Raw genomic sequence first — 6923 nt, forward strand, 5'->3', positions numbered from 1 at the left:
TGGGGATATGCGAAAGGACAGTCAAATGAAAATCAAACACTGTCACAACTGGACCAAGGAACGGATCCGTTCAATGGTAATCACCACACACGTTACAATATTTATCCCACGGGGAGACGAGACAATCAATTCCCGTTCCGCAAAACCGCCACTGACAGATCCACAATTGCACCCACTCCTGCACATTCACGTCCTAGTTAGACCGACGTCCACACATATGTCTTCAGGTTGCCAACGGTGTGAAAATCACATGGCAAAAGATCCACACTGTACAGAGAGTGCTGCAGTGTTTCCCAACCAAATCGCCAACGTACTGTCTTCGGCAGTGTGGGGGTGGGCGATTTCGTGTAACAGGACGATTCCGCCCGACAGCATTCCTGGGCATTTCGACTCCACAGGCATCGCATTTTCTGCAAGTCGTCTTCACAGTGCTGTAAACTGACTGTGAAACTCGCCACGTGAGAGGGCCCCCCCGAAAGTCGAAGGAGGTCATCGTGCCCTTACCGGAGTACACGTGAACAGCTCTGGATTTCACTGGCAGGGGAGATGCAGTATATTTCCACTATCGGCTTTGCCGTCTGCCCTCAAGCTTTCTGAGGTAATTGCACTGTTGTGCGAGAGCACCCGGTCTCACACTGCCGACTGGAGGAACACTACGCTTCAGTTATTTTGTAGGGAAACACCGTAAGCTCATATCTTTAACCACGTGATTTGCACTCCTTTGGTGACACAGAGAAAGACATACATGGACATCGGTTTCAGTCAGATGAGGAAGTGTAAGAGCGGGTGCAGTTGTGGATACATTGGCAGCCAACCGTGTTCTACAAAACAGGAATTGATTGTCTCATCTCCCGGGGTAAATGTCTTAACACGTGTGGTGATTACTTTTTCACAGAACTATTCCACAGTGTCACTGTTGTGGGTGTTCGGTTTTTATCTGACTGCCACTCATAATATGGCCCTCCCTCCTCCCCCGTGTCTCACTAGTACAGGGACTGAAGACACGATGAGGTTAATTACAGCGCACACATACTTGAGTGGAACGAGGAGTAGACCTTATAAGATGTAAGAGAAGAAGCATCCTCTACTGAGAATTATACAAAAGTCTGCAGAGTAAAGATGTAGATGTCTATCTGAAAATTCATTAGCAACAAAATAAATTTCTCAAATGACCAAAGTACCTGTAACTTCAGCCTCAATATTTTTTCAAAACTTTAAGCACGATACTACATTATGTGAAAGTTAGTCCGCCTCCGTAGCACAGGGATAGCGTTACAGCCTACCACGCAAGGGGGGGGGCCGGGTTCAATTCCCGGCAGGGGACTGGGTGTCGTGTGTCCATCATCGTTTTCATCATCACTGACACGCAAGTCACCGAAGTGGCATCAACTAAAAAAACTTGCAATACGGCGGCTGAACCCCGAAGGGGATATCCCGGCCAATAAATGCCATACAATCATTTCCTCTCATTTCACTATGTGAAAGTTAACATCCTGCAAGGAAACAGACTTGATATGCACAGTAACGCTTCAAGACTCAATGAATTCTTCAGATTAATGGCTGTCTGGATGGACAGACATTAATGACGACTGAGAGCCATCCGACATTAATTTGAAATAAATCTGTGCAAATATCATGGCATAACCTATGTTAGGTACAGATACACCACCTATTAGTGACACCTCAAAATCTATCCCAGACTAGGACTCGAACCCAGATTTCCCTCTTATCACGAGTGGTAGCCTTAACCTCTTTGCCTACCTATGCATGCCTCACAGGCCAACCAAAACTTCCATATGTCACACTGTCTACATCCCATAGCACAGTCCCCTACATTCGTCCAGAAATCCGGAAATTCTTTCACACGTACAAGCAAATATTATATGCCAAGGAGGGCACAATATCATACGTACGGGATGCAGACAGTGGGAGAGATGGAAGTTCGGGTCAGTCCGGCATGCGAGCACAGTAGTACATCTGTGCCACACAGATGATGCCGAGATATTTGCAGCACCAAATTTATTTCGAATTAACAGATTAAGGTGCCAAATTTTTGAGGGCTGTTTTCCAATCTGAGGATGAACAGCTTCTGCTATAACTACAGTAATGAAAAAACTGGAAAGATTAGGTTAACTCATTTCACACATTATCACTGATTAGTAGCATAATATTTATGAGTAACTTATCACTTAGAAGAAAGCACTTACTAGATAAAATAAATATATTGTATCTATGGTTTGTGTGTGCATGCTTTCGTAACACCAGTGTGAACTGATTGGGGGGGAAAATACCTTAAAACAGTGCCTACATCTATCATTTGAAAAATAGGTGAATCAAAAATCTGCTACTCATTTTCAAACAGTTTCATTCACAAATACATTACTACAGGAAAAAAATTGTATACTTTCACCTGTTTATTATCTTTGGTTCCGATGGGGCAACATCAGTATCACTAAAATCAGGCTCCTACTATTTCTCCTTGATACATACTCAATGTAGATCCAAGAAAACATTCTATATTATAATAGTCAGTCAGCATATGATTTCTCCTTCAACCAAAAAGGTGACAAGATATTTAACTTTAGTGAAAGTTCATGTGGAACCAAATTACTACAACACATGTATACATTTTGCATGAGAATATATTCAAGGACATGTCCACTATTTAATATACATCTTCTGAATTTACCTCGCAGTGCCAGTTTTTACAGCAAAAAGTGTGTTAAATATGGCATAAATGTAGACATCAAGCTACACTACAGATCAATGTGTTACCACAACTTCCATCTTGCATTCATATTTGTTAGCTTTGTCAACTCATAACTGAATCATCATAGGCGATACAGTATTCATAGATAAAACAATATATGCAATTCTGCTTTTGGCAACACTATTGGAAATAGTGCACGTGGGTAAATTAAAAAATGACAGACCATTGTAAATACGTACGGATTTATACTGGGAAGAACCTTAACTGGAAGACATAGACCTTCTCAGATATCTAAGTTCTGTAACTACTGCATCAAACATAAAGCTTGATTTGGAAAGGAAAATGTAAAAAAAAAAATTGGCTTACTTTTTCTATTTTCACTCAGTAATGTCATTTAGTGTCAATCTGGGAAGACTCTTCACTGAGGGTGTAAGTGTTTTTTGCACAGGAGCATGGAATGCGTAAGGAGAATGAATTGTGTCCAGCCCCAACATCTTGTAGATCACTCTTTTAAACAGTTGGTTATACAGACAATAGCAACAGAGTACATTTACTTAATTATCATGTCTGTCATCAACAATCAACTGTAATTTGAAAAAAAGGGTAATTTGCATAAATGTAGGTCTAATACTAAACAGAGAAATTACTTAGACTATCCATCACTCAGTCTTAGTTTGTCACAGAGAGCAGTGAGGTATTCTGCCACAAAAATCGTTGCCCCCACATCCAGAGCGGAAAGAAGACTCTAACAGAGAATAAAATTAACTTCACACAAACTGAAATCATATCTGCTTTACGTCTGCTACTACTCCATGGCATTAATCTGTTCGCAAAATTAATAATACTTATTATATCAAACACGACATGTAGATGACATTTACTGTTTTTTGGAAAAGGATACAAAATATTACATACGCGTATTAATTCAAATTCACAAAAGAACCGTCAATAATGTATGTGACTCTTCGTGAAAGATGCGCTATTGATGAAGTATAGTGTTGACAGCGCCCGCACTCCTAACACCGCACCGCTATTTCGTCAGGTGTTCTGCAACGAAGTAATTACACAGCAGCAAAGAGCTGCTGCACTTTCACTTCTTGCAGGATTTCGAAACGTCAACTTGTTACCGACCTTCAGTGCTGCCGGCAGGGTAATAGGAAGTTCACCTCCTGGAGAACTCACCTGAAGTAATGCCAGCACCAAACTTCGGTCGTCATCCTCAAACACTACACAACTACATTTAAGAACATTAAAATATCTCAATATCACATTTCTTGCAACACGATAACGCAGATGAAAGGGTCAGATTAAATACGTGATACAAATTGCCTACGTAAGTACTATTTTGTTGGCGTTACGTGGCGAACTGTCATAATATGTATAGCAATGCTTTAATTGGCATAGACCACCAGACGCTACGAGGAAAACGAAAGTATTGCATTATATTATTGGGAAATAGTATTAATGGCACCTCTGCACCTTTCACTTGTCCTTATCACAACCGATACACATCAAAGGAGCGTGCACTGGTTTGAACGCTTACATCGGATAGCATGCAGTCACATCTTACTTACGAGAGAAGCGTTCTTTGAAGTCAGTTTCTCCGGCGATTATTAACCTATATGTACGTGTTTCTATAACACTCTTTACAGTAACAACAACCTTCTTAACTACCGTTACATTAATCTGATGTGTTGTCAAACCTCAGCCTATGGAATTGTTTTCTGTAGAAAATCTTACACTGCACGCCGGGAAGCCATAGCTGACAACATCAACTCTAATTCCGGTGATATTTTCCATATGATATTTCAGTCGAAACAGAATCAGATCAACTTGGTAACAAAAGGTTTTGTATGTCCTTTCTTTAAAAGACTTCGCTGTCTCACTGTGTGCCGGAAACATAAAATTTAAAACAGTTTTAAATATTTCGTTGTTGGCAGTATGCAGCGACAAGTGAGCACCGACATATCGCGAGCTCTGCTGGCCAGTTCCCGTTTCTCGCCTGAGCGTAAAGTAGTGAAAGCTTTGGATTTCTAGAGTAAAGGGAGAAAAGCCATCAAAATCCTATTCATTCCTAGTGCGCGTGTGTTATTCGTTTATGCGCTATCTGTGAACACTTCTTGGACAGAAATCGGAATTTGTGTGTGATTTTTGAAACGAGCAACGCAATGATTTGTGATAATCAAGTGTGTTAGTGTTGGTACCTACGAGCTCTGCATCCCTGGTGGTGGTCGCACGGATTAAAAACCTCTGCACAGCCGATCGCAAGAAGTTGGTAAGTTATAAACATCAGAGATGAATGTTATAGGCCCGTCTTGCGTTTCAAGGATATGCATTAACCATTCTGATCTGAATCCGTTGGCTGGATACCCGAATAGTGTCTGGTTTTGGGGCAATTATGGCCGAAAACAAAGATTCTGCCAGAGTTCACGGAGGTGCTGGAGATGTTCTGCAGATATATAATGACGCCTGCCTGGAAATGCGTATACTGTAATTCATATTTGCTAATGAGAACGATAGTTGGAATAGTTTTACATTCATTTTGTTTTAAAAGTATGCATATTTTAATTGCTGTTGCTTTGTTCGAAAATATATAAGGGGTAATTGCTATTTTTTTATTATTTTAGTATGGGCCATGCAGTTCTACAGATTACGTCTCTCCCTTGCGTTACAGATCGAGAGAAGCCGTTTGCCCTCTCAGCATCAACTTAACCACAAAAGAATCTGACATTATTCTTAGTGATGTTTCACTCAGTATGCACATATAATCTAATTGAAACTGCCAAAACTAATCGATGAAATCCTGCAATTGGGAATTTTTTAATTTGTCTAAACACGCCCTGCTGTTTCACAGATTATGCACGTATTACCTGACTGGAGCTGCTAAAATTACTCGATGAAATCCTGCATCTGGGATTTTTGTAATTTGTGTAAACACGTCCTTTGATTTATTCCTCCTTTTAATAACTCGACTGCACAATTAGGGGGACTTTTTAAGAGTAATGTGAACTGTATAAGGACCATTTTTCTTTTTTAAGGGTAATGTGAACTATATAAAAATATAATGACCATTATACTCCTGTGGAACATATTATTACTATGGTTAGTACATTGGTCTGTTGCAGTATTGACATCAAGCCATTGCCATGATCGCATCAAAGTACAATTGGTTTTGCTGCAATGAAATAATTTGAGTCAAATATAGGTGTCATAAGAATGATAAGTAATCGGTATGAGGTGATTTGAGTAGATGCTATATGTAGGTGTATTATTTTGGAATGTCGATATCCATATACAGTTACAAGAAGACTAGAGTTTGAAAAGAGTGTGTGTGTGTGAGAGAGAGAGAGATGAAGGCAGTGTTGTTACCTCTTCAATATGTGTACTGAAGTCAATGTTGGCAGTATATCATAAGAAGTGAATAATCAAACCGTTGATACCAAACTGTGTTCATATGGTTTATAAGAAGCCAAATGGCAATTGAAAGCATGAAGAATTTTCTTTAGCTTCAAACACTACCACAAGTTTTTTGTTTACGTATCACTAACTTCAATTTTGTTGGTATTCGGATTCTACAGTCTGGACTAGTCTTTCCTAGAGAGAACAGATGTTAGGTTTAACATGCTGTTAAGTACTACATCTCTACGTCTGAAGTGGTCATCCCCAGAAGAAAAAAACAGAAGTTGTTTCTTTAGCACAAATTGTGCTTTTTCTCTCTCTCTGTGTGTGTGTGTGTGTGTGTGTGTGCGTGTGTGTGCGCGCGCGCGCGTGCACACACACGCACTCTACTACCACTACTACTTGCATGTTATTGGTGATTTGTGTTTATTCATAACTGTTGACTGTAATGGTCACAAGCTCACTGCAGTTTCACAAGAATTTAGAGTAACTTAAGCAAAGTCCACCATTGGCTTTGCATGTTTCCAGTCAGCATGTACCACCCTAGAATAATATCATTTTGTAGATATCAGCAAATAGAATTCACTCACTCTTTATAGCAATTTGTCTGTCAGTGTATTTGATTTTTGTTTCTCTGCCTGCAATGTGTAAAGACAACAACAGAACTTTATGTGAGACCACCAGTTGTTGTAACAGTTGTTATTGGTTTTATTCATTCCCTTGATTCATAGATTGAAAGGCATAACATATCGTTAAGATTCCAGTAGGGCAGTAACTGGTAACGCAATCGCATTAAATGGCTGGATATTTTTCA

The 6923-nt window shown here is 39.9% G+C and overlaps 1 protein-coding gene across 1 annotated transcript in view; it reads right to left on the minus strand.

Moving 5' to 3' along the window:
• LOC126108836 (Golgi integral membrane protein 4-like) overlaps positions 1-4487 on the minus strand; it is a 142629-nt gene extending 138142 nt beyond the window's left edge. Inside the window, exon 1 of the mRNA XM_049914199.1 lies at positions 4285-4487. The gene's annotated coding sequence lies outside the window, so the exon portion shown is untranslated. The remainder of the gene's footprint in view (positions 1-4284) is intronic.
• Positions 4488-6923: the final 2436 nt, after the last annotated feature.

This window comes from Schistocerca cancellata, chromosome 11, assembly GCF_023864275.1.
Source record: "Schistocerca cancellata isolate TAMUIC-IGC-003103 chromosome 11, iqSchCanc2.1, whole genome shotgun sequence".
NCBI classification, from domain to species: Eukaryota; Metazoa; Arthropoda; class Insecta; order Orthoptera; family Acrididae; genus Schistocerca; species Schistocerca cancellata.